The 25,288-nt window shown below is 49.5% G+C and overlaps 1 protein-coding gene across 1 annotated transcript in view; it reads right to left on the bottom strand.

The window, feature by feature from the left end:
* LOC141266138 (uncharacterized) overlaps window positions 1–25,288 on the bottom strand; it is a 312,479-nt gene that overhangs the window by 286,725 nt on the left and 466 nt on the right. The window lies entirely within an intron of this gene.

Genomic DNA, 25,288 nt, shown 5'->3' with positions numbered 1-25,288 from the left:
TCCTCCCAGATCACAGAAAAGTCTTTAACAAGAGACTCCGCGGCGGGATTATCAACAGAAGTGGAAACAGGAAATTAAATATTGGGATGCTGACTGTATACCACAAAAAACGGAGACTTGGCAGAGGACTCACTCACATGATTATTGTAGGAAAATTCGGCCCAAGGCAGGAGTTCCGCCCAGTTGCTATGGTGGGTGTTGACAAAGTGCCGAAGGAAGCTAGTGAGGATCTGATTGATACACTCAACCTGGCCATTAGACTGTGAATGATAAGCCAAAGAGAAGTCTAATGCAACTTTTAGCAGCTTGCACATGGCTCTCCAGAAGCGTGAAGTAAACTGGACCCCTCTATCCGAGACAATATGAAGAGGTAGGCCATGGAGACGGAAGATGTGCAGAAAGAACACTTTAGCAAGCTCTGGCGCAGAGGGTAGACCGGGTAGAAGAATGAAGTGAGCCATCTTGGAGAAGCGGTCAGCAACCACCCAAATGACAGTACATCCGGCCGATACAGGAAGATCCGTGATGAAATCCATCGCAATATGATGCCACGGGGCAGAAGGCACGGGTAAAGGAAGCAGTCGACCCGTCGGAAATTGCCTAGGCGTCTTGTTTCGGGCGCAGGAAGAGCAGGCAGAGACAAAATCAGCTGACAAATACTATTGAGATCTCTGCTACTGGAAGTGGAAAAGAAGAACAAAGACAAAAAAATCTAAATAATAAAAATATGGGAGGAAGAGAAACCAATCACAAACTAAAATGTTTTTATACAAATGCACAAAGCATGGGCAACAAACAAGGAGAATTGGAACTACTAATGCAGGAAAAGGAATATGATGTCATTGGAATCACTGAAACTTGGTGGGACGATACACATGATTGGAATAAAAGGCTAAAAGGATACAACTTATTTGCAAGAAACAGACTTGATAAACGAGGAGGAGGTGTTGCATTGTATGTTAGAAAAGCGTATATCTGCACAGAGATTGAAGCTTCAGAGACTGGGAGTTCTGTGGAAACTGTTTGGGTAAGAATACAAGGAGAGAACAACGGAAAGGACACCATTGTAGGCATTTACTACAGGCCACCTGGGCAAGCTGAAGATATGGATGAACTCTTTATGTATCAAATGACCAAGTTCTCCAAAAAATATGACGTAGTGGTCATGGGAGATTTCAACTATCCAGACATTTGTTGGGAATCTCTCTCAAGTAAAACTAACAGGTCAAGCAAATTCTTATCCTCTCTTGCTGACAACTTTATCTTCCAAAAGGTAGGGGAGAAAACAAGGGGATCTGCTACTTTGGATCTAATCCTTATTAACAGGGAGGAAATGGTTGAGGAGGTAAAGGTGGCTGGGACCCTAGGAGGCAGCGATCATGCTATTATAGAATTTTGGATAACTAGAGGAGGAAGACATGTGAAGACTCAAACTTCAAGGTTAGATTTTAGAAAGGCAGATTTTAAGAGACTCAGAAAGAGAATAGGAGGGATCCAATGGCTGGATGTCCTTAAGGACAAAAATGTCCAGGAAGGATGGGAAATTTTTAAAAATGAGATTCTCAAAGCACAATCGTTAACAATCCCGAAAAGTAGGAAGAATGGGAAGCATTTAAGGAAACCAGGATGGATGAACACAGAACTTAAACACATGCTAAAAAGAAAGAAAGAAATGTTTATTAAATGGAAAGAGGGAGGCATATCTAAAGAAGATTATAATGCAGTCTGCAGATCCTGCAGGGCACGTATCAGGTTAGCTAAAGCTGACAATGAATTAAGGCTTGCAAGAGATGTCAAAAGCAATAAAAAAGGATTTTGGGGGTATGTCAAAAGTAAAAGAAAAGTCAAAGATGCTATAGGATTTTTACAGGATGAAAATGGAGAAATGGTAAGAGAGGATGTTGAGAAGGCCGAACTTTTTAATTCCTATTTTGCATCTGTTTTCTCTCAGAAAGAAAATGTAACATCAACTGATCTTCACTGTCCTTTTAAAGGAATAGAGGAATCCAAGTTATCTGTAAACAGAAAGATTGTGAGGGAATATTTAGCTAACATAAATGAGTTCAAGTCTCCAGGTCCAGATGAATTACACCCCAGAGTACTGAAGGAGATTGTAGAAGAAATTTTAGAACCACTCTCCATAATCTTTGAAAATTCTTGGAGAACAGGAGAAGTCCCAGAAGACTGGAGAAGAGCAAATGTTGTTCCTATCTTCAAAAAGGGGAAGAAGGTGGACCCAGGGAACTATAGGCCGGTGAGTCTGACTTCTATACCAGGAAAGATCTTTGAACAAATTATTAAACAACATGTATGTAAGTACATGGATAAGAATGAAGTGATTAACCAGAGTCAGCATGGGTTTGTAACTAACAAGTCATGTCAGACTAACTTAATTTCCTTCTATGACAGAATCACTGACTGGGTGGATCAGGGAAATGCTGTAGATATAGTATATCTTGACTTCAGCAAAGCATTTGACAAAGTATCTCACATCATCCTTATTGAAAAAATGACCAAGTATGCAATGGACCAGGCAACTGTTAGGTGGATTCATAACTGGCTTAGTGATCGGACTCAAAGGGTGGTTGTAAATGGCTTCACATCCAGCTGGATGAATGTCTCAAGTGGGGTACCACAGGGCTCCGTCCTGGGACCTATATTGTTCAACATCTTTATCAATGATTTAGATGAAGGAATTGAGGGTAAACTGATTAAATTTGCTGATGACACAAAGCTAGGAGGGATAGCTAATACTAGAGAAGAGAGAGAGAGGATTCAAAAAGACCTAAATAAACTGGAGCAGTGGGCAGCAACCAACAGAATGGTTTTTAACAGGGAAAAATGCAAAGTACTACATCTGGGCAATAAAAATGAAAAAAGCATATACAGAATGGGAGGAATAGAGCTAAGCAACAGTACATGTGAAAAAGACTTAGGTATACTAATAGATCATAGACTGAACATGAGTCAACAGTGTGATGCAGCAGCAAAAAAGGCAAATACAATTCTGGGATGTATTAACAGAAGCATACAGTCTAGATCACGTGAAGTCATTATCGGTCTTTACTCCTCTTTGGTCAGACCTCATCTGGAATACTGTGTACAGTTTTGGGCACCACATTTTAAAAAAGACATAGACAAACTGGAGCAAGTTCAGAGAAGAGCGACCAGAATGGTGACTGGTCTGCAAACCATGTCCTATGAGGAACGGTTGCAGGATTTGGGAATGTTTAGCTTGCAAAAAAGAAGACTGAGAGGAGACTTAATAGCTGTCTACAAATATGTCAAGGGCTGTCACATTGTAGAAGGATCATCTTTATTCTCATTTGCACAAGGAAAGACTAGAAGCAATGGGATGAAGCTAAATGGGAGGAGACACAGATTAGATATTAGAAAAAACTTTTTGACAGTTAGGGTGATTAATGAGTGGAACAGGCTGCCACGAGAGGTGGTGAGTTCCCCTTCAATGGACGTCTTCAAACAGAGGCTGGACAGACATCTGTCTGAGATGATCTAGTGAATCCTGCTTTGAGCAGGGGGTTGGACCAGATGACCCAGGAGGTCCCTTCCAACTCTACCATTCTATGGATTTTAGAATCATAGAATCTATGATTCTATGATTCTAAAATCCACAACATCCTTGAATAGGGCCGGCCACCAATAATATCGGGAAATAAGCAGGGACGTTTTCCTCTGTCCGGCGTGGCCTGCCAGTTTAGAAGAATGACCCCAGAGTAGGACCCTCTTCCAATCCGGAGCCGCCACAAAAGTTTTACCAGGGGGAAGATGAGATAGATCAAACGGAGCAACAGTAATTATTTTGGAGGACTCAATGATGTGTTGAGGCTCCTCCTCTTGGTCAGTTGACAGAAATGATCCGGAGAGAGCGTCTGCCTTGATATTCTTATCTCCCGGCTGGAAGTGGAGAATGAAATTGAAGCGGGCAAAAAACAGGGACCATCTGGCCTGATGAGGATTGAGTCGTTGAGCGGACTGCAAGTAGGCGAGATTCTTGTGGTCCGTGTAGATGACCACTGGATGCAGGGCCCCCTCCGGTAGGAACCGCCACTCTACCAGCACCAGTTTGATGGCCAGCAGTTCCCGATCTCCAATGGAATAGTTGCATTTCGAGGACGAGAAGAGCTTGGAAAAGAAGCCACAGGTCACCATTCGTCCAGACGAGGATTTCTGGGTGAGAACTGCCCTGGCCCCAGAGGAAGAGGCATCAACCTACAGGAAGAACTGCTTGTTACAATCAGGATGATGAAGCACTGGAGCAGCAGAGAAGGCTTGCTTCAAGGACACAAAGGCTTCTTCCGCCTCTGGAGTCCATTCCTTGGGATTGACCCCTTTGAAGGTCAGGGCAGAGATGGGAGCATTCCGGGAGGAAAAATGAGGAATGAACAGGCGATAATAATTACCGAATCCCAGAAACCGCAGTATAGCCTTCAACCCCTCAGGTCGGGGCCACTTTAGGTCAGCAGACACCTTCTCGGGATCCATCATGAGCCCGGTCTCCGAGATTATGTATCCCAGAAAAGGAAGGGATGTCTGTTCGAAAACACCTTTCTCAAATTTGGCATACAGACAATTCCTCCTGAGCCTCTGCAATACCTGTCGAACGTCTCTTCGATGTGAGGGCAGATCCGAAGAGAACACCAGGATATCGTCCAGGTACACTACCACGCATGAATATAGAAGATCTCGGAAGATGTCATTCACCAGTTCCTGGAAGACAGCTCGTGCGTTGCACATGGTACTCGTAGTGGCCATCCCGAGTGTTGAATACCGTCTTCCACTCGTCACCTTGGCGAATCCAGATCAGATTGTAAGTGCCACGGAGATCGAGCTTAGAAAAGACACTGGCGTCCTTGAGGCGATCAAACAACTCGGAGAGAAGAGGCAGAGGATACTTGTTCTTGATGGTAATCTGATTTAGACCCCTTTACTCGATACAAGGGCGAAGAGAGCCATCTTTCTTCTGAACTGCCACAATAGAAGCATCTTCCCTCAGCTCAGCGGGCCTCCTGGTGAAACTTGACCATCTTTACCTGGTCTACCTGCATAGATTCAGGGATGGATGCCAAAGCAGGGGCTTGTGGAGAGACTGGCCTTTGGAAGGTTGGTGCAAGGCGCGGAGACTTCCGCTCACGGATCACTTACATAGAACGTTCCTGGAACCTGATGTCAATCCGTGTGGCCAAAGACACCAGGTCGTCCAGAGAGGTGGGTATGTCACGACCGGCTAGTTCATCCTTGATTTGCCCTGAAAGACTTTCTCAAAAAGGTAGACACCAGAGCCTCGTTGTTCCAGGCAAGTTCGGATGCGAGGGTGCGGAAGCGCACAGCGTACTGGCCCACCGTGATGTTCCCTTGGAGTAGTCGAAGAAGAGAGGAGGCATTTGAGGACATGCGGCCGGGCTCATCGAAAACCCTTCGGAAGGCCACAAGGAAAACCTGGAGGTTGGACACCAGAGGATCCCCTCTCTCCCATAAGGGATTGAGCCCAGTGAGGTGAGACATGATGAATGCCACTTTAGCCCGGTCGGAGGTGAACTGATGAGCCAGGAGCTCAAAGTGCAGCATGCACTGGTTGATGAAGGACCGACATAGAGCGGGATCCTTGCAAAAGCTTGGAAGGGCAGATAGTCGGGGTCCAAAGCTGGATGCCACTCCGCCACTGGGTAGAGGTGCCGCCGGAGCGCATGCCACTTGGTTAGAGGCGGATACAGCCGGGATGGACAGTGCATCCAAGCGGGAGTTTATAGTCCGCAGATAAGACAGGATTGTATCCTGTTGAGATTTCTGGCGGGAGACCTCTTGATACAGGTCAGAGAGCAAGGGAGCCTGGGAGCCACGGGATTCCATGGCCTGCGCAAACTGTTACGGATCTGGATGGTGGAACCACTGTGCCGTGGTGCAAGGAGGGACCAGAGGGGCGTGACTAAGAGCCTACCCGGACCGACCCTGGCTGCACGGCGGCTTAGTCGACTCCGTGAACCAAGGAGGGACAGGGAAGGTGGTCCAGGTGCCACTCTGGGACCAACCTTGAGAGAGCAGGCGACCCCCACGGGACTGGCAGCCGAAGTGGACAGTCACAGCAGATGGTCTGGCAGATGAGCACGGTTGGTAGGCAGGCAGGTAGTGCAGGAAGACGGACAGGCTCGGCTGATAGACAGGCTGGCGGGCAAGCACTAGAACCTGAGGGCTGGAGAGAGTGTTTTGAAAACAAACTACAACATTGCACAGGCACCTCCATTTTGGAGGAAGTGCCTTATATAGCAGATGTCCTCCGGCCATTGGATCAGTGCCAGGGGATCTGCGCGCGGTGTGCGCACCCCGGGCAGACATGGCATGGGAGCAGGAGATGCCAGACCAGGGCCACGGCAGTAAGGGAACGGCATCTCTGCTGGGCAGGAGGCAGAGACGCCGACGCTACAACAGGTAGGCTGCTGAGCGACAAGACGAGCGTCTGTTTGATAGGGTTGATAAGGTGGCCGATGTCCTTTTGGCCATTTTTTTGCGAGTAGGATTTCCCAGGGAGATGCTTATGGACCAGGAGACTCGTTTCATGTCTCGGTTAATGGAAGCCCTGTATTAGAAAATGCAAGTGCAGCACCTGGAATCAAGCTCGTATCACCCACAAACCAATAGTTTGTGTGAACGATTCAATGGTACCATTAAGCAGATGGTTAAGATGCTGGTTTAGTCCCATGGGCACGATTGGGAGCGGTACCTCTCACACCTGATGTTTGCTTAGGGTTACCTCAGGTAACAGAGAGATACCAGAGGTCTCAAAGGGTTTCTCCTCCTTCGAGGTCCTATACGACAGACGAGTCAGGGGACCACTTGCTCTGGTAAGAGAATCCTGGGAAGGGAAACTGAACACCCTCGTATGCCATGCGGATCTGTGACAAAATGCAGTCAATGATGTAATAATGGTGCAGGCCCAGGCCAGCCAGAAGCTGTGGTAAGACCGAACCGCCTGGGAGCGGGTGTACAACGTAAGTCAGGTATGGGTCCTAGTCCCAATGACCCAGAACAAGCTTCAGGCGGCCCGAGAAGGTCCATACCCCATACATCAGAGCCTCAATTACATAAACTACGTGGTCACCATTGACCACGTCAGGAAGAGGCAGGAGGTTATCCATGTCGACATGATAAAAGCTCATCATGACTTCCTGTGTGTAGCCTGTCCGACAAACTAGCGAGTCCTGGTGGATTTGCTGGCCACAGCCCGGTAAGGAGGGTCTATTGAGGACACGGTATTCAACCCACAGCTATCTATGGACCAGAGGTCCCAGCTGCGGGAGGTTTTCTGGCCTTACCTGATCATCTTCATGGGTGTACCAGGGAGGACGTAGCTAGCCATCTACCAGGTGGACACAGGGAGTCACCCCCCCAGTCCGGCAACACATTTACAGTGTTTCTCGAGAGGTGCAGAAAGACAAAGGCGGAGATAGATGAAATGTTGTGCTTTCGGGTGATCCAAAGGTCCAAAAGTGCGTGGGCCTCACCTGTAGTCCTGGTTCCGACAAAGGACAGAACAACGCGGTTCTGCGTGGACTATAGGAGGCTAAATGCCATCACATGCTCCAGATGCGTACCTAATGCCGCGCATTGATGAGCTGCTGGATCGCTTAGCCGATGCTCGGTATTTAACCATCATGGACCTGAGTCGAGGTTACTGGCAGATTCCTATGTCTCAGAAGGCCCAGAAGAGGTCCGCCTTCATTACCCCATTCAGGCTGTATGAATCCCTTGTCATGCCCCTTGGCATGAGAAATGCGCCTGCCATTTTCGAGTGATTAGTCAACCAGCTGCTAGAGGGACTAGAGGGGTTTGCTGTTGCCTGGACGGCATTGCCGTCTTTAGTCCCACCTGTAAGGAACACCTAGGGCACCCGGGCAGGTGCTCAGACCGGTCCAGGGCACTGGTTTGACTATAAAGCTGGGAAAGTGTCAGGTAGGCATGACGGAGGTTCAGTACCTTGGTCACCGAATGCATAGCGGAACCCTGTTATCATCTGCTAGCCTATGCCCAAGACCAAGAAGCTGGTGATGTTCTTCTTTGGTACAGCAGGGAATATAGGAAGTTTGTTCCCAACTATAGTACCCTTGCTAAGCCTCTGACTGACCTCACAAAAAAAAAGAAGTTACTGCAAATAGTCAACTGGACAGCTGACTGTGAACAGTCCTTTCTGGCGCTGAAGGCTGCCCTTGCCATTTCCAAAGGCCCTGTACTTCGCCAGGCGGTTTGTAGTCCAAACAGACGCCAGTGCATTTGGCCTGGGTGCTGTGCTCAGCCAGGTAAACGGGCAGGAGGAAGAGCATCCAGTGATGTTCCTCAGCCGCAAGCTCTTACCCCGGGAAGTGGCCTACACCACTGTGGAGGAGTGTCTCACTATTGTGTGGGCCCTGCGGAAGCTACAGCCCTACCTACGGGCGCAACTTGACCATAGTGACTGACTACAACCCACTCAGCTGGCTGCATCAGTCACAATGATAAAGAATGACAATGAAAAAGCGGTAGAGCTTGGCTCTATAGCAGTCAATTTTACCATTCATCACAAGAAAGGTAGCGAACTTGGCAACGCTTATCGGCTGTCCCGCCAGGGAAATGCCGAGAAGGTAGGCTGGGGATACGATCTGTAAATCAGTTTCCCACGCAACCTCAAAAAGGGTGAGGTGTCATAAATAATATAAAGATTTCTAAAGCCACTGTAGTGAAAGGACATTCACCTCCCTTCCTCCCCCCACAGACTTCCAGTAAGGAAATCAAGAGCTGACAGTCTGAGTCTCCTAGAAATTAGACTGGTACAATGGACATAAATGAGTAGGCAATTAGGTATAGTTGGGATGTGACAATCTTAATTAACCCCTTTACGACCATGTCAGAAATAGTACGTTCTATTACGCATAATGTGATCACGCCCGTACACAAGCGGTGCGGGGCGATCGCCGCTGGGTGTCAGCTTATTGTCACAGCTGACACCCAGTGCTATGTGCCAGGAGCGGTCAAGCTCCCTGCAAATTAATCCCCGAAATGCTGCGATCGAAGTCGATTACAGCATTCCGGGTGCAAGGGGAGGTAAGCGCCGTTACTTACCTCCTCTCCGGCGTCCCGCGCTATCTCCTGCCGGGTCCCGGATGTTGTCATGGGGACCTGATGTTGTCATGACAACATCCGGGTCACCATGAGGCAAGAAGTTACTTTGGTCATGCGCAGTGCGCCACCAAAGTAACTTCTCCCTGTGCAGCACTGACATGCTGTATAGCACAGGGATGGTGCTGCATCTCTATGCTATACAGCCGATCAGAATGTAAAAAGTGAAAGTCCCATAGTGGAACAAAGTGTAAAAGTAAGAAAAGTGTCAGAAAGTGAAAAAAAAAAATTACCAAAAAATAAAAATATACTGTACCCATAAATAAATATTATTATGAAAATGTAAAAAAAAAAAAAACAATAAAAAGTACACATATTTAGCATCGCCACGTCTGGAATGACCTGACCTATAAAACTGCCCCACTAGTTAACCCCTTTAGTGAACATGGTAAAAAAAATAAAAAAACAAAAGGAAAAAACAACGCTTTATCATCATACAGCCCAAAAAATGGAATAAAACGAGATCAAAAAGATGAACGTAAATAAAAATGGTACCGCTGAAAATGTCATCTTGTCCCACAAAAATAACAAGCCCAAAAATAAAAAAGTTATAGCTCTCAATAAAGCGATACAAAAAAATTATTTTTTCTATAATATAGTTTTTATTCTGTGTCAGGGAAATATTGAGAAATACTGAAAATGTTCTTTCTCCCCCTGTCATAGATAATAAGTCTTTCCCCTATAGTATTTGTCAAGACAGGAGATGGCAATCTACAGTGTCTCCCTGCAAATTATCACATACAGTAGAAGTGACTTGAAAAGCCACAACCTAATTAAAATGCAAGCATCTTTCTCCCTGGCAGACGCAGGGGGTGATCAGACGCAGGCTACACGTAATTGTTGGAGTTTGCTACCCAAGCTCCAAAAGGAAATCTATCGCCGAGCGGAATAACTTAAGTTCCATAATTCCGATAGTAATGGGACCTAGATTTTTAGTGGCAGGGACAGCCAAGGAGCGATATGCTCATTTTTTCATAACCATAAACCCCTCCGTGGAGCTGTAACGCAAAAGCACCAGAATAGCAGAACGCAACAGCGGAATGTGTGGTCTCTAAATGAAGGTAAAATCATAATAGAAAACTTGGTATCCCTTTGGGGCTTCTGGGATCAACACGCGATAAGTTATCCCAGAACTTAGAGTTTTTTAATAAAGACATGAAGTAGCTGTCTGCATTTCAACCTCTTTATTCTCAGAGTGGTTTGCACATTAATGACCAGGCCAATTTTTACAATTCTGACCACCGTCACTTTATGAGGTAATAACTCTGGAGCTTCAGCGGATCCCCCTGATTCTGAGACTGTTTTTTCATGACATATTGTACTTCATGATAGTGGTAAAATTTCTTCGATATCACTTGCGTTTATTTGTGAAAAAAACGGAAATTTGGTGAATTTCGCAATTTTCAAACTTTGAATTTTCATGCCCATAAATCAGAGAGATATAGTACAGACCAAAAGTTTGGACACACCTTCTCATTTAAAGATTTTTCTGTATTTTCATGACTATGAAAATTGTACATTCACACTGAAGGCATCAAAACTATGAATTAACAAGTGTGGAATTATATACTTAACAAAAAAGTGTGAAACAACTGAAAATATGTCTTATATTCTAGGTTCTTCAAAGTAGCCACCTTTTGCTTTGATGACTGCTTTGCACACTCTTGGCATTCTCTTGATGAGCTTCAAGAGGTAGTCACCGGAAATGGTTTTCACTTCACAGGTGTGCCCTGTCAGGTTTAATAAGTGGGATTTCTTGCCTTATAAATGGAGTTGGGACCATCAGTCGTGTTGTGCAGAAGTCTGGTGGATACACAGCAGATAGTCCTACTGAATAGACTGTTAGAATTTGTATTATGGCAAGAAAAAAGCAGCTAAGTAAAGAAAAACGAGTGGCCATCATTACTTTAAGAAATGAAGATCTGTCAGTGCGAAAAATTGGGAAAAATTTGAAAGTGTCCCCAAGTGCAGTAGCAAAAAGCATCAAGCGCTACAAAGAAACTGGCTCACATGAGGACCACCCCAGGAAAGGAAGACCAAGAGTCACCTCTGCTTCTGAGGATAAGTTTATCTGAGTCACCAGCCTCAGAAATCGCAGGTTAACAGCAGCTCAGATTAGAGACCAGGTCAATGCTACACAGAGTTCTAGCAGCAGACACATCTCTTCAACAACTGTTAAGAGGATACTTTGTGCAGCAGGCCTTCATGGTAAAATAACTGCTAGGAAACCACTGCTAAGGACAGGCAACAAGCAGAAGAGACTTGTTTGGGCTAAAGAACACAAGGAATGTACATTAGACCAGTGGAAATCTGTGCTTTGCTCTGATGAGTCCAAATTTGAGATCATTGGTTCCAACCACCGAGTCTTTGTGAGACGCAGAAAAGGTGAACGGATGGACTCTACATGCCTGGTTCCCACCGTGAAGCATGGAGGAGGAGGTGTGATGGTGTGGGGGTGCTTTGCTGGTGACACTGTTGGGGATTTATTCAAAATTGAAGTCATACTGAACCAGCATGACTACCACAGCATCTTGCAGCGGCATGCTATTCCATCCGGTTTGCGTTTAGTTGGACCATCATTTATTTTTCAACAGGACAATGACCCCAAACACACCTCCAGGCTGTGTAAGGGCTATTTGACCAAGTAGTAAAGTGATGAGGTGCTACGCCAGATGACCTGGCCTCCACAGTCACCAGACCTGAACCCAATCGAGATGGTTTGGGGTGAGCTGGACCGCACAGTGAAGGCAAAAGGGCCAACAAGTGCTAAGCATCTCTGGGAACTCCTTCAAGATTGTTGGAAGACCATTTCCGGTGACTACCTCTTGAAGCTCATCAAGAGAGTGCCAAGAGTGTGCAAAGCAATCATCAAAGCAAAAGGTGTCTACTTTGAAGAACCTAGAATATAAGACATATTTTCAGTTGTTTCAAACATTTTTGTTAAGTATATAATTTCACATGTGTTAATTCATAGTTCTGATGCCTTCAGTGTGAATGTACAATTTTCATAGTCAAGAAAATACAGAAAAATCTTTAAATGAGAAGGTGTGTCCAAACTTTTGGTCTGTACTGTATATATATATTTTTTTTAGAAACACTGCCTATTGTTCTTGATTAAATATAAAATTTAATAGCTATGTTCCTTTTGTTCTGTAAACCGCACTCTGAAGCCATACGCTACCAGAACCGGAACCAGGCCTCTGGTCAGCCTGTATAAAACACGACTCATGGTGGGCAGCGAATAGTCTTGGGTTATCATGGAGTTAGTAGTGACCGTACAGGGGTATATACACATATTCCATGCTTTGGAATCGGAGGTGTATATACCATACACTCACTGTTAGTTTCCCAATAACCGGCCTATTAGTGGAAGCAGCCTGCGGCCTCTTCCGTTAATCGGTTGGTCGAGTAATTGTCCGGACGATAGGGGGCAGCAGAGAGCTGTTCGCTCCAAAGATAACAGCGGGTGGGTTTAGGTCCCAGCAAAGACAATCGTCTTATCGTGGCTGCTAGACATACATGAATTGGCCAATTTATGAGCTAGGTATTCTCGTTTTTCCCTATTTTCTACATCAATAATGCAATTCATATTTCATATATTTCATGTCTGCATGTTATAGCGTTACAGGGTGCTACTTTGTTAGTAGAATGATGTGCTTTATCAAAAGCCTCTATCTTGTCTCATCTGTCCACAAGACACCTTTCACCAGAAGGATTTTGGCTTACGTACATTTTAGCAAACTGCTGTCTAGCTTTTGTATAATAAAATAATAATACTAATAATTTTTCTTTATATAGCGCCAACATATTCCGCAGCACTTACAATTAAGTAAGGACATGTGCAGACAATATAAACAATACAATGTATCACATTTCACAGTTACAGGAGGAGTGAGGGCCCTGCTCGCAAACTACTATCTATATGGAAATGGGGGGGACACGATAGGTAGAACACGGTCATCAGCCAGTATCTGTCTGAGTGCAGTCACCATGTGCTATTGGGTGCATGGAGGATGTGGAGACAGATGACTACGCAGGAGCAGATTAAGATTAACATTTAGGAGGGGACAGGGGAGAGTTAGGTTGGTGAGTTGAGTTTATGTCTGTGTCAGCAGTGGGTCCCTCCTGGGTCTCCGGCCATAGCATGTAATTTCATTCAGATGTGGACGGATAGTTCGCACTGACATTGATACACCCTGAGCCTGTAGAACAGCTTGGATTTCTTTGGAACTTAATTGGGGCTGCTTATCCACCATCCGGACTATCCTACATTGCAACCTATCATCAATTTTCTCTGCCGTCCACGTCCAGGGAGATCAGCCATGGGTTGTAAACTTCTTGATTATGTTGTGGCCAAAAATGTTGGTACCCTTGAAATTGTTCCAGAAAATGAAGTATTTCTCCCAGATTATGTTGCGCACCGTGGACAAAGAAAGATCAAGATCTCTGGAGATGGACTTGTAACATGAGATTGTTGAACATTATCAACAATTTTGGTTCTCACGTCCTCAGACAGTTCTCTTCAGACAAACAATGAAAATATTGAGACAATTTCTCCCCTTTTTACCTGGTTTCAGGTGTGATTTCCATATTGCCCACACCTGTTACTTACCACAGGTGAGTTTGAACGAGCATCACATGCTTGAAACAAAGGTTTACCCACATTTTTGGAAAGGTGCTAACAATTTTGTCTGGCCCTTTTTGGGGGTTTAACATGAAATTACATCCAATTTGCCTTTTTTTCTGTTTTTTTTTTTTAGTTGTTCCAATACACACAAAGGAAATAAACGCGTGTGTATAACAAAACATGTGTAACTGCAATAATTTTCTGGGAGAAATACTTCATTTTCTGGAACATTTTCAAGGGTGTCAACATTTTCGGCCATTACTGTATATACTTTAGGGTGAACTACAGGAGCGTTATAACGAGCAGGGCATTATCTGCCTCTGATTCACTTTTATAAGTAAGAATATGTTACAATAATGTGTACAATGTCTCCGCAGCAGTCAGACTTAAAAGGGGTAGTCCCATCTCCAAGATCCTATCCCAATATGCATTAGGAGAAATTATAATGTTAGCAAATTGGAGTAGCTTAGATATCTATGGTTATGACCACCAACAACTAACATGAGGAACATGGTGGCTCAGTGGTTAGCATTATAAACGGTGGCTCAGTGGTTAGCACTATATACGGTGGCTCAGTGGTTAGCACTATATACGGTGGCTCAGTGGTTAGCATTATATACGGTGGCTCAGTGGTTAGCACTATATACGGTGGCTCAGTGGTTAGCATTATATACGGTGGCTCAATGGTTAGCATTATATACGGTGGCTCAGTGGTTAGCACTATATACGGTGGCTCAGTGGTTAGCACTATATACGGTGGCTCAGTGGTTAGCATTATAAACGGTGTCTCAGTGGTTAGCACTATATACGGTGGCTCAGTGGTTAGCACTATATACGGTGGCTCAGTGGTTAGCACTATATACGGTGGCTCAGTGGTTAGCACTATATACGGTGGTGTGACGACACAGCATTTGCTCTTAATTAGGCATATTTTTCAGTAGGTCAGGAGACATAGGCCAGTGTTCATATTGTTAGAACCTTGCTCTTAGGTTTTTTCCTTTGCTGGTCACATGACCTTGTTGGCCTATTTAATCCTGCTCCGCCCTTCTGGCTTTGCTGGACTTCATTGTATAACTACTTTCTAGCTAGCCTGTGCTCTGTATCTAACTCTGTTAGTTTGCTTGGTCTACGGACCTCAGTGTTCTATATATTTTGTTTGTTTGTCTGTCTGCTACTATTTCTGGTGTCCCATTTTCCTCCCAGTCCTTAGTACTTGTAGGGATTCCTTCCCCACATCTATAGGTCTCCGTACAGACTAGCTTAGGACTTTAGCAGGTCTGATCGCAGGATCAGGTCCCCTGTTACATCGTAGGGATAAAGCTGAGTTCTATCGTAGGGACAGATCTCCTCTCTTTCCTTAGCTCTGGTAGCAGAACATAACAGTAAGTCCAGCCTGCAAATTCTCTAAGGAAAGATTTTTCTGTTCCATCATGGTGTCGGTTCAGGATTTGGCTCATCGCCTGCAGGGACTCTCTCTGGAGGTGGCCGAGCTCCGTCAGCACGTGAGTAACTGTCCTGGAGCACATTTCTTGGAGCCTAAGGTATGTTTGCCGGATTTATTTTTTGGTGAACACCGAGAATTTTTTTCATTTAAAAATGCTTGCTTATTTTTTTTTCTTTTGAGACCCAAGTCCTCTGGGGATGAATCCCAGCGCATAGGGTTCATAATGTCACTTTTGCGCAAAGAGCCTCAGGAGTGGGCCTTTTCTTTGCAACCTAGTGATACATGCTTCAGATCAGTGGATAGTTTTTTTTTCTGCTTTGGGGCTATTATATGATGATCCTGACCGTGTCGCATCAGCTGAGACTGAGTTAAGACGTTTGAGACAGGGATCAGGTAATGTGGAAAAATATTGTACTCATTTCCGTCGATGGTCTACTCAAACAGGGTGGAACGATTCTGCTCTGAAAAGTCTATTTCTTGCTGGGCTCAATGAAAGGGTTAAAGACCTGCTAATTGCTTATCCTACACCTGAAGATTTGCAACAGGCTATGCAATTAGCTATACGGGTGGATAGGAGACTGCGTGCAAGGGTTAATGAGAGCAAATCCTCTGCTATGTCAGTTTCTGGTTATGAGAATGTGTGTACTAACAGTGGTGAACCGATGGAGATTGGATCGGTGGCACCTCGCTCTCAAGAAAAAGACCGTAGATTTTTTGAAGGCTTGTGTTTCTATTGCGGAAAATCTGGTCATTTGATTAAAGGCTGTGAGCTTCGTATGAAGAAAGAAAAAAAAATGGTCAGTCATGCCCGTATTGCCTGTTTAAATTCCAAGGGTGTATTTTTAGCTGCTTCCACGATTGCTCAGGAAAAATTAATGGAATTTCGGGTGTTTGTCGATTGTGGGTCTACTCTGAATGTAATTGATGGGGGATTCTTGGAAAGACTCAATTTAAAACCCGAACCTTTATCATCCCCCATTGCTGTGGCTTCGGTGGATGGCTCCCCTTTGAAGAATATTACTCTCAAGGTCTGTGAATTTCCTCTCACTATTAATGGTGTTCACCATGAGAAATTGGATTTGGTAGTTTTGAATAACTTGCCTTCTCCAGTAATATTGGGATTGCCCTGGTTAAAATTGCACAATCCTGTACTGGATTGGTCTACCAGTGAAATTAAATCCTGGAGCCATAAATGTTATGACAAGTGTTGTAACGGGCGTATTGCAGCTGTGGATAGGGGGGGAATTGCCTGTTCCTATTCAGGATTTTTGGAGAGTTTTTTCTGAGAAGGAATCGCAGGTTTTGCCTCCCCATAGAGACTATGATTGTACCATTGAATTTGTCCCTGGAGCGACTCTTCCTAAAAGTCGTTTATTTAACCTTACTATTCCTGAGAGGAAGGCTTTGGAGGAATACATACAGACAAGTTTGGCCGCCGGTCACATTAGGCCCTCTAAGTCTCCTGTGGCGGTTGGATTTTTTTTTGTAAAAAAAAAGGACGGCGGTTTACGTCCTTGTCTGGATTTTCGTGAGATTAACAAAATTACTGTACGCAATCCTTACCCACTGCCATTGATTCCTGATTTATTTAACCAGTTAATAGGGGCCAAGTGGTTCTCTAAAATTGACCTTAAGGGGGCATACAATCTGTTGCGCATGAAGGAGGGTGACGAATGGAAGACTGCTTTTAACACTCCTGTGGGTCATTTTGAGAATCTGGTTATGCCTTTTGGTCTTACTAATGCTCCTGCATTTTTTCAGAATCTTATTAATGACATCCTTAGACCTTTGATCGGCAAAAATGTGGTTGTGTATTTGGATGACATTTTGATTTATTCGCCGGATCTGGAGTCTCATTGGCGGAGCGTACGTGAGGTATTACAGTTGTTAATGGACAATTCGCTTTTTGCTAAGCTGGAGAAATGTGAGTTCGCTGTACAGAGAATTAGTTTTTTGGGTTACATTATCTCCAGCGAAGGTTTTGAGATGGACCCGGTTAAAGTTCAAGCTGTACAGGAATGGCCTAGGCCTATTGGTTTGAAATCGATACAGAGGTTTTTAGGTTTCGCCAATTATTACAGAAAATTCATAAAAAATTTTTCTAGTATTGTCAAACCTCTGACCGATCTCACCAGGAAAGGTGCTGATGCGGTTCAGTGGTCTTCTGAGGCTATTGAAGCTTTTGTGTATCTCAAGGAGAGGTTCACCTCTGCTCCCATCCTTATGCAGCCTGATGTGACTAAGCCGTTTTTGGTTGAGGTTGATGCTTCCTCTGTGGGGGTTGGCGCAGTATTGTCTCAGGATAACGGGGATGGATTACATCCCTGTGCCTTTTTTTCAAAAAAAATATTCGGAGACTGAACTGAATTACGATATTGGTAATCGGGAATTATTGGCTATTAAACTCGCATTTGAACACTGGTGCCACTTTTTGGAAGGTGCGGAATTTCCCGTTCAGGTTCTTACGGATCATAAAAATCTGATATATCTTGATGCTGCCAAGCGCCTGAATGCCCGTCAGGCTAGGTGGGCACTGTTTTTCTCGCGGTTTAATTTCTCCGTTACTTACATCCCTGGTACTAAGAATGTTAAGGCGGATGCCTTGTCTCGCAGTTTTTCTCCCATAGTCGGTGCTGAGAAAGAGGAGAACATTTTACAAGACGGTGTTGTGATAGCTGCTTTGGACTCCGTTTTGGAAGATGAGATTCTTAAAGCACAGGAGAATGCCCCATCTAACACTCCTCATGGGAGGTTGTTTGTGCCTGGGACCTTTAGGAGAGATTTGTTTGTTGAGTGTCATGAATCTCGGTTGGCAGGTCATCCCGGAATCTCTGAGACCAAGAGACTGGTGGGTCGCAGTTTTTGGTGGCCTGGATGGCAGAAGGAAGTCATTAAGTGGGTGCGTCAATGTACTATATGTGCTAGATCTAAGTCCTCACATACTCCTGCTGCGGGGTTGCTTTGTCCTTTGGAGGTTCCCAGTGCTCCTTGGACACATTTGGCTATGGACTTTGTAACTGACCTTCCCCCCTCTGAGGGTTTTACTGTCATCTGGGTGGTCGTGGACCGTTTTAGCAAGATGTGTCACTTGGTTCCCTTCGTCAAACTGCCCTGCGCTAAAACTCTCGCTAAGGCCTTTGTCAAGGAAATTGTCAGACTTCATGGCGTTCCTACTGACATTGTTTCTGATAGGGGTCCTCAGTTCGTGGCTCGTTTTTGGCGTGCCTTTTGTGACAGGTTGGGAGTTCATTTATCGTTCTCGTCCGGATATCATACTGAATCTAATGGCCAGACAGAAAGGAAAAACCAGGATGTTGAGCAGTTCTTGCGTTGTTTTGTGGCAGACAATCAAGAGGGGTGGTCTGAGTTTCTGCCACTTGCTGAATTTGCTCTGAACAATCATACATCTTCTTCTGCTGGTTGTTCGCCTTTTTTTTGTTGTTCTGGGAGACATCCGTCGTTTGGGTCGTTCTCCAAGTTGGGATCTGCCGTGCCTGAGGAGGAGAATTTTTCCGGTGATTTGGAGAGAGTTTGGACGGATGTGCGTGGTAATCTTCAGGAGGCCAACAGAAAATCTAAAGACTACTTTGATAGGAAACGACAGGAGGTTTTGTTCGCTGTTGGTGACATGGTTTGGTTGTCCTCTAGGAATCTGCGGTTGAGGATTCCTTCTAAGAAATTGGGTCCCAAGTTTGTAGGGCCCTTTAAGGTGCTTCAGGTTGTCAACCAATCTGCTGTTAGGTTGGAGGTTCCTACCTCCTGGAGAATTAATCCGGTATTTCATGTCTCTCTGTTAAAAAAAGCTGTTGTGTCGGATGGTGACGCCTCTGCCTCTGTTCCTCCGGTGGTGGAGGACGGGGAATATGAAATTTCTCGCATCCTTAATTCTAGACGGTATAGAGGTAGTTTGCAGTATCTCGTCGCTTGGAAAGGTTTCGGACCCGAGGATAACTCTTGGGTGAGGTCAGATGATGTTTCCGCGTCCAGACTTATCAGAGCGTTTCACAGGAGATTTCCTGATAAGCCTGGTCCTAGGGGATCCGGAGGATCCTCTTAGAAGGGGGGGTACTGTTAGAACCTTGCTCTTAGGTTTTTTCCTTTGCTGGTCACATGACCTTGTTGGCCTATTTAATCCTGCTCCGCCCTTCTGGCTTTGCTGGACTTCATTGTATAACTACTTTCTAGCTAGCCTGTGCTCTGTATCTAACTCTGTTAGTTTGCTTGGTCTACGGACCTCAGTGTTCTATATATTTTGTTTGTTTGTCTGTCTGCTACTATTTCTGTTAGGAGGTGTCCCATTTTCCTCCCAGTCCTTAGTACTTGTAGGGATTCCTTCCCCACATCTATAGGTCTCCGTACAGACTAGCTTAGGACTTTAGCAGGTCTGATCGCAGGATCAGGTCCCCTGTTACATCGTAGGGATAAAGCTGAGTTCTATCGTAGGGACAGATCTCCTCTCTTTCCTTAGCTCTGGTAGCAGAACATAACACATATGAGCCTGAATGTTGACTCTTGAATTGATGTTTGTTGCAGCTTATTGTGCTGCTAACCTTGGAGGACAGGGCCTGTAATTGAACAATCGATTAGTTTGCTAATATGTTGATTACCCATTTTATAAGTCCATTCAGCTTGTTGACCTGCAAACATGGAAGCACAAACTATGCAGATTGATTGAATATTCAAACAATCACAGATTACCTCATCCCACCTTCCCCCTGACCTGTGGATGATGGCCCAGAGGACAGCTGTGGGCATAAAAAGGGACCTCTATCCTTCTGCAAAAAGACTCTACAGAACAGCAGCCAAGGAACCATGGCTCCAAGGAATACAGATTTGAGGCTCTACTGGACACCAGCTCAAGGGACCACGGCCCCAGCGGGAGGAAAACAGATCTGCTCCATTGACTATCACTGAACCCATGCAGACATTTGGAGAAGCCAGGTTGGGGCTATACGGTCACCTGGCTCCATGGAGACGTTTGGAGAAGCTAGGTTGGGACAATCAGGTTACCTAGCCACGTACTTCCGAAGCTTGTTGTTACCTCCTCTCTGTGGATGCCCGCCAAAAGCGAGGTGAAACTGGTGAGGGTAGTCGGCCCTGGATGCACCGAAGTCGTAGCTTCTCTAATCCCGGCGAGCCAGTGGAAGGGTGAGACTCTGTAATTTGCCCCATATTGGGTACTTTGTGGGACTGTCCTATATCTTATTGTCTGTTGGTGGTTCAATAATAATAATAATAATAATAATAATTATAATGTGATGGTTGCCACACTGTGATACCCTCACTCGGTGTTGTCTGAGTAGTATTCTGCCCACAAGGAATGAGGGCGGGAATTCAGTGGGGTGAGCCCTGGTCCATGCAGTCTTTCTAAAGACAGCCAGGCCAGTGGACAAGTGCATCCACTGACCCCAGTGTCTCCCAGGGCTGTGGAGTTGGTAAGCCAAACCACCGACTCAGACGCCTCAATTTCCCTGACTTCCAACTCCACAGCACTGGTCACTGCTGAGCGTGTACATAAAGTGCAGCACAGATTCATCTTAACTAAAAGCCGAGATCCTGAGATCAGGAACAGATCAGACATTTATAGGACATTTCATCACTTTCCCAAGTTCTTATGGAACAATTCACAGCACATCCTGCATTGTACTACTGCACCCAATGTATTATATACTTTAGGAGTCGGAGTTGCTCCATTTTATACTGACACCAACTCCACAGCCCTGGCACTGTCTCCTGGGTTGGGAAGGGGAGAGACGCTGCCAGAGACGGCCTCGTGGGGAGGAGGACAGACACCACCAGTGACGGCCACTGGAAGGAGGAGGACAGACACCACCAGACGGCCCCACTGGGGGGAGGAGGGAGGAGGAGAGACGCCGCCCGAGAAGGTCAAGGGGGGGGGGTACCGTCAGAGACGGCACCCAGGGAGGAGGAGGAGGAGGAGGAGGAAAGACGCCGCCAGACGGCCACTGGGGGGAGGAGGGAGGAGCAGAGACGCCGCCAGAGACGGTCAAGGGGGGGTGGGGAGAGACCGCCAGAGACTGCCCCCAGGGAGGAGGAGGAGGAAAGACGCCGCCAGAGACAGCCCCGGGGGGAGGAGGAGAGAGACCGCCAGAGACGGCCAAGGGGGGAGGAGGAGACACTCCGCCAGAGATGGCCCGCAGGGGGAGAGAGACACCGCCAGAGACGGGCTCCGAGGAGGTGAGGAAAGACACCGCCAAGACGGCCCCCAGGAGGAGGAGAGACACCGCCAGAGACGGCCCCCAGGAGGAGGAGATACCGCCAGAGACGGCCCCCGGGAGGAGGAGATACCGCCAGAGACGGCCCCCGGGAGGAGGAGAGAGGCCGCCAGAGACAGCCAAGGGGGGAGGAGGAGAGACGCCACCAGAGATGGCCCGCAGGGGGAGAGAGACACCGCCAGAGACGGCCCCCGGGGCAAAGGGAGGAGAGACACCGCCAGAGACGGCCCCCGGGAGGAGGAGATACCGCCAGAGACAGTCCCCAGGGGGAGGAGAAGAGACACTGCCAGAGACGGCCCCAGAGGAGAGACACCTCCAGAGACGGCCCCCGAGGAGAGGAGAGACACCGCCAGAGACGGCCCCCGGAGAGGAGGAGAGACACCGCCAGAGACGGCCCCCGGGGAGGAGGAGGAGAGACACCGCCAGAGACGGCCCCCGGGGAGGAGAAGAGACACCGCCAGAGATGGGCCCCCGGGGAGGAGAAGAGACACCGCCAGAGATGGGCCCCCGGGGAGGAGGAGAAGAGACACCGCCAGAGATGGGCCCCCGGGGAGGAGGAGAAGAGACACCGCCAGAGATGGGCCCCCGGGGAGGAGGAGAAGAGACACCGCCAGAGATGGGCCCCCGGGGAGGAGGAGAAGAGACACCGCCAGAGATGGGCCCCCGGGGAGGAGGAGAAGAGACACCGCCAGAGATGGGCCCCCGGGCAGGAGGAGAAGAGACACCGCCAGAGACGGCCCCCGGGGTGAGGAGAAGAGACACTGCCAGAGACGGCCCCAGCGGAGAGACACCTCCAGAGACAGCCCCCGAGGAGAGGAGAGACACCGCAAGAGACTGCCCCCGGGGGGATGAGAAGAGAAACCGCCAGAGACGGCCCACGGAGAGGAGGAGAGACACCGCCAGAGACGGCCCAAGGGGAGGAGGAGAGACACCGCCAGAGACGGCCCAAGGGGAGGAGGAGAAGAGACACCGCCAGAGACGGCCCCCGGGGAGGAGGAGGAGAGACACCGCCAGAGACGGCCCCTGGGGGGAGAAGAGACACCGCCAGAGATGGCCCCCGGGGAGGAGGAGAAGAGACACCGCCAGAGACGGCCCCCGGGGAGGAGGAGGAGAGACACCGCCAGAGACGGCCCCCGGGGAGGAGGAGGAGAGACACCGCCAGAGACGGCCCCTGGGGAGGAGGAGAGACACCGCCAGAGACGGCCCTCGGGGGGGGGGGGAGAGACACTGACAGAGACGGCCCCCGGGGAGGAGAGACACCGCCAGAGACGGCCCCCGGGGAGGAGGAGGAGAGACACCGCCAGAGACGGCCCTCGGGGGGAGGAGAAGAGGCACCGCCAGAGACGGCCCTCGGGGGGAGGAGGAGAGAGACACCGCCAGAGACGGCCCTCGGGGGGAGGAGAAGAGGCACCGCCAGAGACGGCCCCTGGAGAGGAGGAGAGAGATGGCCCCTGGAGAGGAGAGAGACGGCCCCTGAGGAGAGGAGAAGAGACACCGCCAGAGACGGCCCCCGGGGGGAGGAGAGACACCGCCAGAGACGGCCCCCGGGGAGGAGGAGAAGAGACACCGCCAGAGACGGCCCTCGGGGGGAGGAGAAGAGGCACCGCCAGAGACGGCCCCTGGAGAGGAGGAGAGAGACACCGCCAGAGACGGCCCTCGGGGGGAGGAGAAGAGGCACCGCCAGAGACGGCCCCCGGGGAGGAGGAGAAGAGACACCGCCAGAGACGGCCCCCGGGGGGAGGAGAGACACCGCCAGAGACGGCCCCCGGGGGGAGGAGAGACACCGCCAGAGACGGCCCCCGGGGAGGAGGAGAAGAGACACCGCCAGAAACGGCCCCCGGGGAGGAGGAGGAGAGACACCGCCAGAGACGGCCCTCGGGGGGAGGAGAAGAGGCACCGCCAGAGACGGCCCCTGGAGAGGAGGAGAGAGACACCGCCAGAGACGGCCCTCGGGGGGAGGAGAAGAGACACCGCCAGAGACGGCCCCTGGAGAGGAGAGAGACGGCCCCTGGAGAGGAGGAGAGAGACGGCCCCTGAGGAGAGGAGAAGAGACACCGCCAGAGACGGCCCCCGGGGGGAGGAGAGACACCGCCAGAGACGGCCCCCGGGGAAGAGGAGAAGAGACACCGCCAGAGACGGCCCCCGGGGGAAGGAGAGACACCACCAGAGACGGCCCCCGGGGGGAGGAGAGACACCGCCAGAGACGGCCCCCGGGGAGGAGAGACACCGCCAGAGACGGCCCCCGGGGGGAGGAGAGACACCGCCAGAGACGGCCCCCGGGGGGAGGAGAGACACCGCCAGAGACGGCCCCTGGAGAGGAGAAGAGAGACACCGCCAGAGACGGCCCCCGGGGGGAGGAGAGACACCGCCAGAGACGGCCCCCGGGGGAAGGAGAGACACCGCCAGAGACGGCCCCCGGGGGGAGGAGAGACACCGCCAGAGACGGCCCCCGGGGGGAGGAGAGACACCGCCAGAGACGGCCCCCGGGGAAGAGGAGAAGAGACACCGCCAGAGACGGCCCCCGGGGGAAGGAGAGACACCACCAGAGACGGCCCCCGGGGGGAGGAGAGACACCGCCAGAGACGGCCCCCGGGGAGGAGAGACACCGCCAGAGACGGCCCCCGGGGGGAGGAGAGACACCGCCAGAGACGGCCCCTGGAGAGGAGGAGAGAGACACCGCCAGAGACGGCCCCCGGGGGGAGGAGAGAGACACCGCCAGAGACGGCCCCCGGGGGGAGGAGAGACACCGCCAGAGACGGCCCCCGGGGGGGAGGAGAGACACCGCCAGAGACGGCCCCCGGGGGGGAGGAGAGACACCGCCAGAGACGGCCCCTGGAGAGGAGGAGAGAGACACCGCCAGAGACGGCCCCCGGGGGGAGGAGAGACACCGCCAGAGACGGCCCCCGGGGGGAGGAGAGACACCGCCAGAGACGGCCCCTGGAGAGGAGGAGAGAGACACCGCCAGAGACGGCCCCTGGAGAGGAGGAGAGAGACGGCCCCTGGAGAGGAGGAGAGAAACGGCCCCTGAGGAGAGGAGAAGAGACACCGCCAGAGACGGCCCCTGGAGAGGAGGAGAGACGGCCCCTGGAGAGGAGGAGAGAGACGGCCCCTGAGGAGAGGAGAAGAGACACCGCCAGAGACGGCCCCCGGGGGGAGGAGAGACACCGCCAGAGACGGCCCCCGGGGAAGAGGAGAAGAGACACCGCCAGAGACGGCCCCCGGGGGGAGGAGAGACACCGCCAGAGACGGCCCCCGGGGGGAGGAGAGACACCGCCAGAGACGGCCCCTGGAGAGGAGGAGAGAGACACCGCCAGAGACGGCCCCCGGGGGGAGGAGAGACACCGCCAGAGACGGCCCCCGGGGGGAGGAGAGACACCGCCAGAGACGGCCCCCGGGGGGAGGAGAGACACCGCCAGAGACGGCCCCCGGGGGGAGGAGAGACACCGCCAGAGACGGCCCCTGGAGAGGAGGAGAGAGACACCGCCAGAGACGGCCCCCGGGGGGAGGAGAGACACCGCCAGAGACGGCCCCCGGGGAGGAGGAGAAGAGACACCGCCAGAGACGGCCCCCGGGGAGGAGGAGGAGAGACACCGCCAGAGACGGCCCTCGGGGGGAGGAGAAGAGGCACCGCCAGAGACGGCCCCTGGAGAGGAGGAGAGAGACACCGCCAGAGACGGCCCTCGGGGGGGAGGAGAAGAGGCACCGCCAGAGACGGCCCCTGGAGAGGAGGAGAGAGACACCGCCAGAGACGGCCCCCGGGGGAGGAGAGACACCGCCAGAGACGGCCCCCGGGGGGAGGAGAGACACCGCCAGAGA

The sequence above is a fragment of the Phyllobates terribilis genome, unplaced genomic scaffold (genome assembly GCF_046119375.1).
Source record: "Phyllobates terribilis strain yellow unplaced genomic scaffold, ASM4611937v1 Scaffold_4__5_contigs__length_816908805, whole genome shotgun sequence".
Lineage (NCBI taxonomy): Eukaryota > Metazoa > Chordata > Amphibia > Anura > Dendrobatidae > Phyllobates > Phyllobates terribilis.
This window is presented reverse-complemented; position numbering and strand designations above follow the sequence as displayed.